Genomic DNA, 6,923 nt, shown 5'->3' with positions numbered 1-6,923 from the left:
CATCTTTATCCTAAAGATAAAGATTCTAGAGTTAAGGAATCATGTCCAGTGACCTACAAGGAGTGTGCCATCATTTCATAATTATAAACTGATAGGGCATTTAGAAGAGAAGATTAAAGGCCTGGAGGAGAGGATTAAAATCCTGGCTTTTGTGGCCTTTTTTGTATCCTCAGGGAAATACCAATCATCACTTTGGGATCAGAAGGCAAATTTCTTCCAGGCCAGACTGGCCAGTGATTCTGATTTTTTGGGAGGGGCATCAACTGGGCATGGAATTGAGGTCACTGTGGATGGGCAGATAGTTGTGAATTTCTTGCATTCTGCAGGGGGATAGACTAAATGGCCGTAGCGGTACCTTCCAAGCCTATGTTTCTATGATTCTGTGAGAAGATTTCATTGAAAGGAGTTGTGCAAACCTGCATAGCAATGAAGATAACATTGCAAAGGAGAATGGGGTGGGGGTTCACTTCTTACTTCTTACTGCTACAACACAAGCCTGAAGACATAAAAAAAAGATGACATTTGGAGTCATTAGAGCTCAGGAATAGGTTTCAGGCACTTATAGGGGAGATAGAAGCAGCAACAAGGGCAGAGAAGGAACCAAAATGAAATCAAAGATGGTATGAAGAATCCATGGGGTTAGCAGGTAATGGCATTCAAAGGAAAAGGGAAGTGTTGGTAATCGGTACATCTCTGCTGAGGAGCATGGAATGTCATGTGGTGAGGCCTGATCCCCTAGTCCAAGAGGTGTGTTGCTTGCCAGGGCAAAGATTAAGGATATTACAGATGAAGAGCCCAAACTGATCAAACTTGTGGATCATTACCCATTTGTAATGATTCAGTGGGAACAAATGACATAGCCATGAACACAACTGCACATATTATGGCTAACTGAAAGTCTTGGGAGGCAGCTGAAACAAATGGGTACACAAGTGGTTTTCTCTTCGATTCTGCCTCTCAGGGGAAGATAAAAGAGGTAATAATAGAGGTGAATCACTGGCTGCATTGATGGTGCCAGCAAGTAGGATTTGGATTCTGGGATCGTGGGATAGGTATTCTAGAAATCCTAATAGCACATGATAGACTTCACTTATCCAAGTTGGGGAAGAATGTATTGGGCAGGAACCTGGGAGAGCTTTAAACTGAATTCACAAGGGGAAAAAGCTTTGAGCCTCCTTTGGGTAGAGAAAAGTGGCATATAAGAACCAATTCTTCTTCTTCTTCTAAGGAAGGGGAAAAAAGAGCATTGTTTAACTTATCAAATGGTGGAAGAATCTATGAGAGGCTTGACCATACTTGACTTAATACTGACCAACAGACAAGAGTGAATGGATGGGGTGAAGGAGATGGGGACCCCGGGGGGAGGGACCAGATCTTTCTATAAATCACACTGTGTGTGAATGAGACCTTGGGGTACTTGTGGACTGTAAACTAAACATGAGCAGACAATGTGATGTGACGGTAAAAAAGGCGAATGCCATTTTGGGCTGTATCAACAGAGGCATCACATCAAAATCACAAGATGTCATAGTCCCATTGTATACGGCACTGGTCAGACCACACCTGGAGTACAGTGTGCAGTTCTGGAGGCCTCACTTCAAGAAGGACGTAGATAAAATTGAAAGGATACAGAGGAGAGCGATGAAGATTATCTGGGGCCAAGGGACCAAGCCCTATGAAGATAGGTTGAGGGACTTGCGAATGTTCAGCCTGGAGAAAAGGAGGTTGAGAGGGGACATGATAGCCCTCTTTAAGTATTTGAAAGGTTGTCACTTGGAGGAGGGCAGGATGCTGTTTCTGTTGGCAGCAGAGGAGAGGACACGCAGTAATGGGTTTAAACTACAAGTACAATGATATAGGCTAGATATCAGGAAAAAATTTTTCACAGTCAGAGTAGTTCAGCAGTGGAATAGGCTGCCTAAGGAGGAGATGAGCTCCCCCTCGCTGGCAGTCTTCAAGCAAAGGTTGGATACACACTTTTCTTGGATGCTTTAGGATGCTTAGGGCTGATCCTGCATAGAGCAGGGGGTTGGACTAGATGGCCTGCATGGCCCCTTCCAACTCTATGGTTCTACGATTCTATGATTCTATGATTCTTTTGAGGGGAGGAGGAAGTTCATAATCACAGGTGTACGTTAAATTTTCATAAGGCAGTATTTAATAATTTCCGACATATTGAGAATCATTCCATGGATAAGAATGCTGGATGAAAAAGGAATAAGTTAATGGTGGGCTCTCCTTAAACAGGAGCTCTCCTTTAAAAAGAGGTACTGCATACTCAAGCTATGAGTATTCCAGAAAGATGGAAATCTGGTAGGGGCTCCAAGAAGCCTATTTTTGGATGAACAGAGTTTCAGGAGGAGCTAATGAAGAAAAAGGAAATTTTCAACAAAAGGAGGGAAGGAAAAACCTCTAAAGAACAGTATCTTTGATTTACTAGGCACTGTATGTCCACCATCGGAGAAGCCAAATCTGGGAGTGAGCTGAGAGTGGCCAAAGATGTCCACTGTAAAGAACGGCCACGAGTCAGCGGCGGCCGTGGTTGCCGCGGCGGGGAGGCGGGGCAAAAGGACGCAAAGGTGTCTGCCTGGCAAGGGTTGGGACGCGCCGGCAGGACAGGGGCAAGGGGCGGGCCTCAGGCGCAGTACTTAAGCACCACGAGGCTGGGGACTCGCCCCTTTGCCTCGGGACGAGCCAGAGGACAGCGTGCTGTCCGGAGCTCCAGCAGAGGCCTTGCCATGCACCAGAGGGAGGGATCGGGATGCGGCTCGCCCGTCCTTGCAGTCTGCCGCGAGGGAGGCAGGGCCACAGAAGGCCAGGCGGGACCGCGTGGAGCGGCTGCAGCGATCCGGTTCAAGCGGGTCCCAGCGTCCGACAACACAAGGACAAAGCGAGGAGCGGAGGTCCCAGCAAGAAACTGACTGGTTTCGTATGCTGGGATTATAACCGTACGGGGTGCAAACGCAAACGGTGCAAGTTCGAGCACAAATGCGAGGGCTGTGGGGGGACCCACAGCTTATCTGCTTGCACCCAGGGGGCAGGGAGTGGTCCCTTTCAAGGGACCCGGCTCTCCGGCAAGAAGGACGGAGGGTCGGGTGGAGCAGGACCTTCAGCAGTAGGCAAGACAGCGTAATGCTCCCTCGGAGTTGCGCCAGGTGGCGTCTACCCCTATCAAGTTGGGGCCCTTAATTGAATGGCTGGGGGAATATCCCAAGGGGAGGGATGCATTGTACTTAGCCAAAGGGTTCACAGAAGGGTTTCAGATCCCTTTCATGGGGGACCGGATTCTCACTGTGTGCATGAATCTCCGTTCTGCATGGGACCTCCCGGATGTTGTTGCGGATAAGTTAAGGAAGGAATGCCAGGCAAGGCGCATGGCGAGCCCCTACAATAGCCCGCCCATACCCAACCTGAGGGTGTCAACACTGGGGGTCGTGCCAAAGAAGGCAGCTGGATAATTCCGGCTTATCCACCACTTGTCCTATCCGTCCGGAGGGTCTGTCAACGATGGCATACCGGAGGAGGAATGCACAGTGCGATACGCTTCCTTCGATGACGCGGTGGCCATGATACGGGGCTGTGGGCCTGGTGCGCTGCTAGCCAAGAGTGACATTCAGTCAGCGTTCCGGCTGCTGCCCATTCATCCCGAGGATTTCGATCTCCTGGGAATACAGTTCGGCAGACAGTGGTACGTTGATAGAACCATGCCCATGGGCTGTTCGGTGGCTTGCGCGGCCTTCAAACGGTTCAGCACATTTTTGGAATGGGCCGTAAAACGGAAGGGGGGGCGGTTTCAGGAAGTCACCCATTTTTTCGATGACTTCCTGTTTGCCACCCCTGGGGGGACGGGAGCCTGTGCAGACCGCATGAGGGTTTTCCAAGACTTAGCAGAGGAGTTAGTCATCCCCTTGGCCCATGACAAGACGGAGGGTCCAGCCACGAGACTGACACACTTGGGAATCCTATTGGATTCAGAGGCGGGCACCTCTAGCTTGCCAACGGACAAAATTGAGGTCTTGAAGGCTTTGATCGCCTCCATGTTGAAAAGGCACAAGTACAAGTTGAAGGACATGCAGGTGCTCCTGGGGCACTTGAACTTTACTTGCAAGGTGGTGTCGCCGGGGAGGGCATTCTGCGCCCGATTGGCGCACGCAACCAGGGGCTTGACACGGCCACACCAGCACTTGCGCGTCACCAAGGGCATCAAGAATGACTTGAGAGTGTGGAGCAGCTTCTTAGCTCATTTCAACGGCATCGCCATTTGGCAGTCCGACTGCAAACTCGGGGATGAACTGCAGGTTCATTCTGATGCTGCCGGCGGTGTGGGGTTTGGGATCTTGTTCCGAGACAGGTGGTGCACCAAGGCTTGGTCCGCATGGTGGTCTGAGACCCTGCGCAGGAACCTCACATTCTTGGAATTCTTTCCACTGCTAGTGGCTGTGGTACTGTGGTAGGAGGAGTTTCAGAACAAGAAGGTCGAGTTTTGGTGCAACAATCAGGCCGCAGTTCGCATTTTAAACAAGCAGTCGGCCAGGACTGAACAGGTTATGTGCCTGGTGAGATGCTTGGTCCTGGTCTGTTTAGATGGCAACATTTCTTTCAAGGCCCGGCATGTGGCCAGGGCCCGGAACGTGGTGGCTGACAGTTTATCTCGATTGCAGGTCGAGAAATTCCATTTGCTCGCACCGCAAGCCCGGAGAGAGCCAGACGCCTTTTCGGAAGACCTTTGGGACCTTGGAGCTGCGTGATTTGGGACGGTGTGCTGGGGTCCATCGCCCCTTCTATGCGGCGGAGCTACGAAAGGGCGGCCAGTGACTTCGTGTCCTTTGCCCAAGGGGCGGGGTGTGGGGGTCCTTGGCCCATGACGGAGGGCTGCTTCTCACCTATCTGGCCCACATGAAGGGCCGCGGGTCGGTCCATACGGGTCACCATGGCAGGGCTGTGATTTTTTAGCATGCTTTGGGGATCTTGGGACCCCGGCACCTCCTTTTTAGCACGGACAGCTATAAACGGTTGGGGGCGATCGGCGGCAGCCTCGACCAATGCCAGGCGTCCAATAACGTTGGACATACTGCTGCTGATTATACGTTAGCTACCGGCTGTTTGTTCCTCGGGGTTTGAGGCAACACTGTTCCGGGCAGTTTTCGCACTAGCCTTTCGCACTAGTTCAGGTGCTCTGAGCTGGTGGCCTCGAACAAGGGGGCAGGCTGGTCGCCTGCTCTCCGGATCGAGGACGTCAGATTCACAGTGGGTGGAGTGGAGCTGTGGGTCAGGCGGTCAAAAACTGACCAGGGCGGTAAGGGCGCAGTGGTTTTCCTTCGCTGCTCGTAACACAGGGCCGCATGCCCGGTGCGGAACTTGCGTGGGTACTTGGCCATCAGGCCAGGCCACGCGGGATTGCTGCTCATCCACAGGGATGGCTCGTTCTTGTCCCGCTTCCAACTGGCAGCAGTATTGAAGCTCTGCTTGCGGGAAGCGGGGCTGCGCCCAGAGTGGTATGGCACACACTCTTTCAGGATAGGCGCAGCCACGCAGGCATTCAGGGAAGGGGCCAAGCCCAGCGTGATTCAGGCCATTGGGAGGTGGAGGTCGGGGGCCTTTGCGGCCTATATAAGGTTAAGCTCATTTCATGTCATGTCAATTGATTACAGGATTGAGCACGCGGAAGCCAGTGGCCATGATCGTGGGTCACAGCATCGTCTTTTGGGCGAGTCAGTACGCTGGAACTTCCGGATGGGGGTCCCAGCTGGGATTGGAAGCGAAACTTGGCGTCAAGTGGTCCGGCCACCGTGGTATGAAGTGGCCAGCCCTACTGGACGTGGTGTCCCGTGAGGTTCATGACTCTGGCCCCCCAGCGATACTTGTGATTCAGTTGGGTGAGAATGACCTGCCAGACACGACGCATGGTGTTTGACGACATGAGGCTGCTATGGCAGCAGCTGCCTCGAACATATTTGATTTGGTCGGAACTGTTGGATAGGAGGGCGTGGAGACATGCCCACTGGCCAGAGAAAGTGCACCGGGCCAAGGAGAAGATTAACCGGGAAGTCCGCAAATTAATGGCTGAGTTGGGGGGGGGCAGTTATTCGGCACGCCGGGATCACGCACGAAGCTGCGACGGTGTTTCGGAGGGACGGAGTTCATCTCTCCGATCATGGGAACGAGTTATGGTTGCACAGTTTAAAGGTGGCCTTGCTGCTTTGCGGGACGGGGTCAGCGGGGTTGGCGGGAACGGGGGGAACCCCCCCGTTCAGTGGCGGAAGAGGGGCACGAGGCGGAGTAGTTTGGCCAGGGACCAGTTTGCGTACTGGTCCCTGGGGTTGGGGGTCTCAATAAGAGACCGGCTACAACGAGTGCGGCCTTGCCCGGCAGGGAAGGTCTGGGGCTCGGGGCCAGGAGGCAGGGATGGTTGTATGCGGTGGACGCCCGACAACCATTAACCAGCCTCCTCCCAGGGGAGGTCATTCAAGGGGCAAGGGAACCTTCCTCCCGGCTGGGAGGGAGGAGGACCCAGGGCGCCCCTTGAGCCCATGTCAGCAGCCGGACGGCTGCATGGGGATCACTCCTCACCTCGTGCCAAGCCAACCCCTGCGTTTTAGGGCAGTTAATAAAGTTGTGGCCTTTTTGACGCCAAATAAAGGTGTTGCGTCTTTATTGGCCGCTTACCACACTGCCAGGCAACAAGAAAAGCTTCTTCAGATGTGTGGTGCAAACATAAGGTAAATGAGGCAATATGCCTGCTGTTGGGTGATGCTGGAGAGACTCTGACAGAGGACAGACAGAAAGCAGAAAGACTAAGTACCTATTTTGCCTCTGTTTTCCCCGGAAGAATGTGTACACATCTAGGGCTGGTAGTAGGCAAGGTATCGTGTCTTGGTTGCAGGTTGACATGGTAGAAAGATTTTCGAGTAAAAATGGGAAAT

This window comes from Paroedura picta, chromosome 1, assembly GCF_049243985.1.
Source record: "Paroedura picta isolate Pp20150507F chromosome 1, Ppicta_v3.0, whole genome shotgun sequence".
Taxonomy (NCBI): domain Eukaryota; kingdom Metazoa; phylum Chordata; class Lepidosauria; order Squamata; family Gekkonidae; genus Paroedura; species Paroedura picta.
This window is presented reverse-complemented; position numbering follows the sequence as displayed.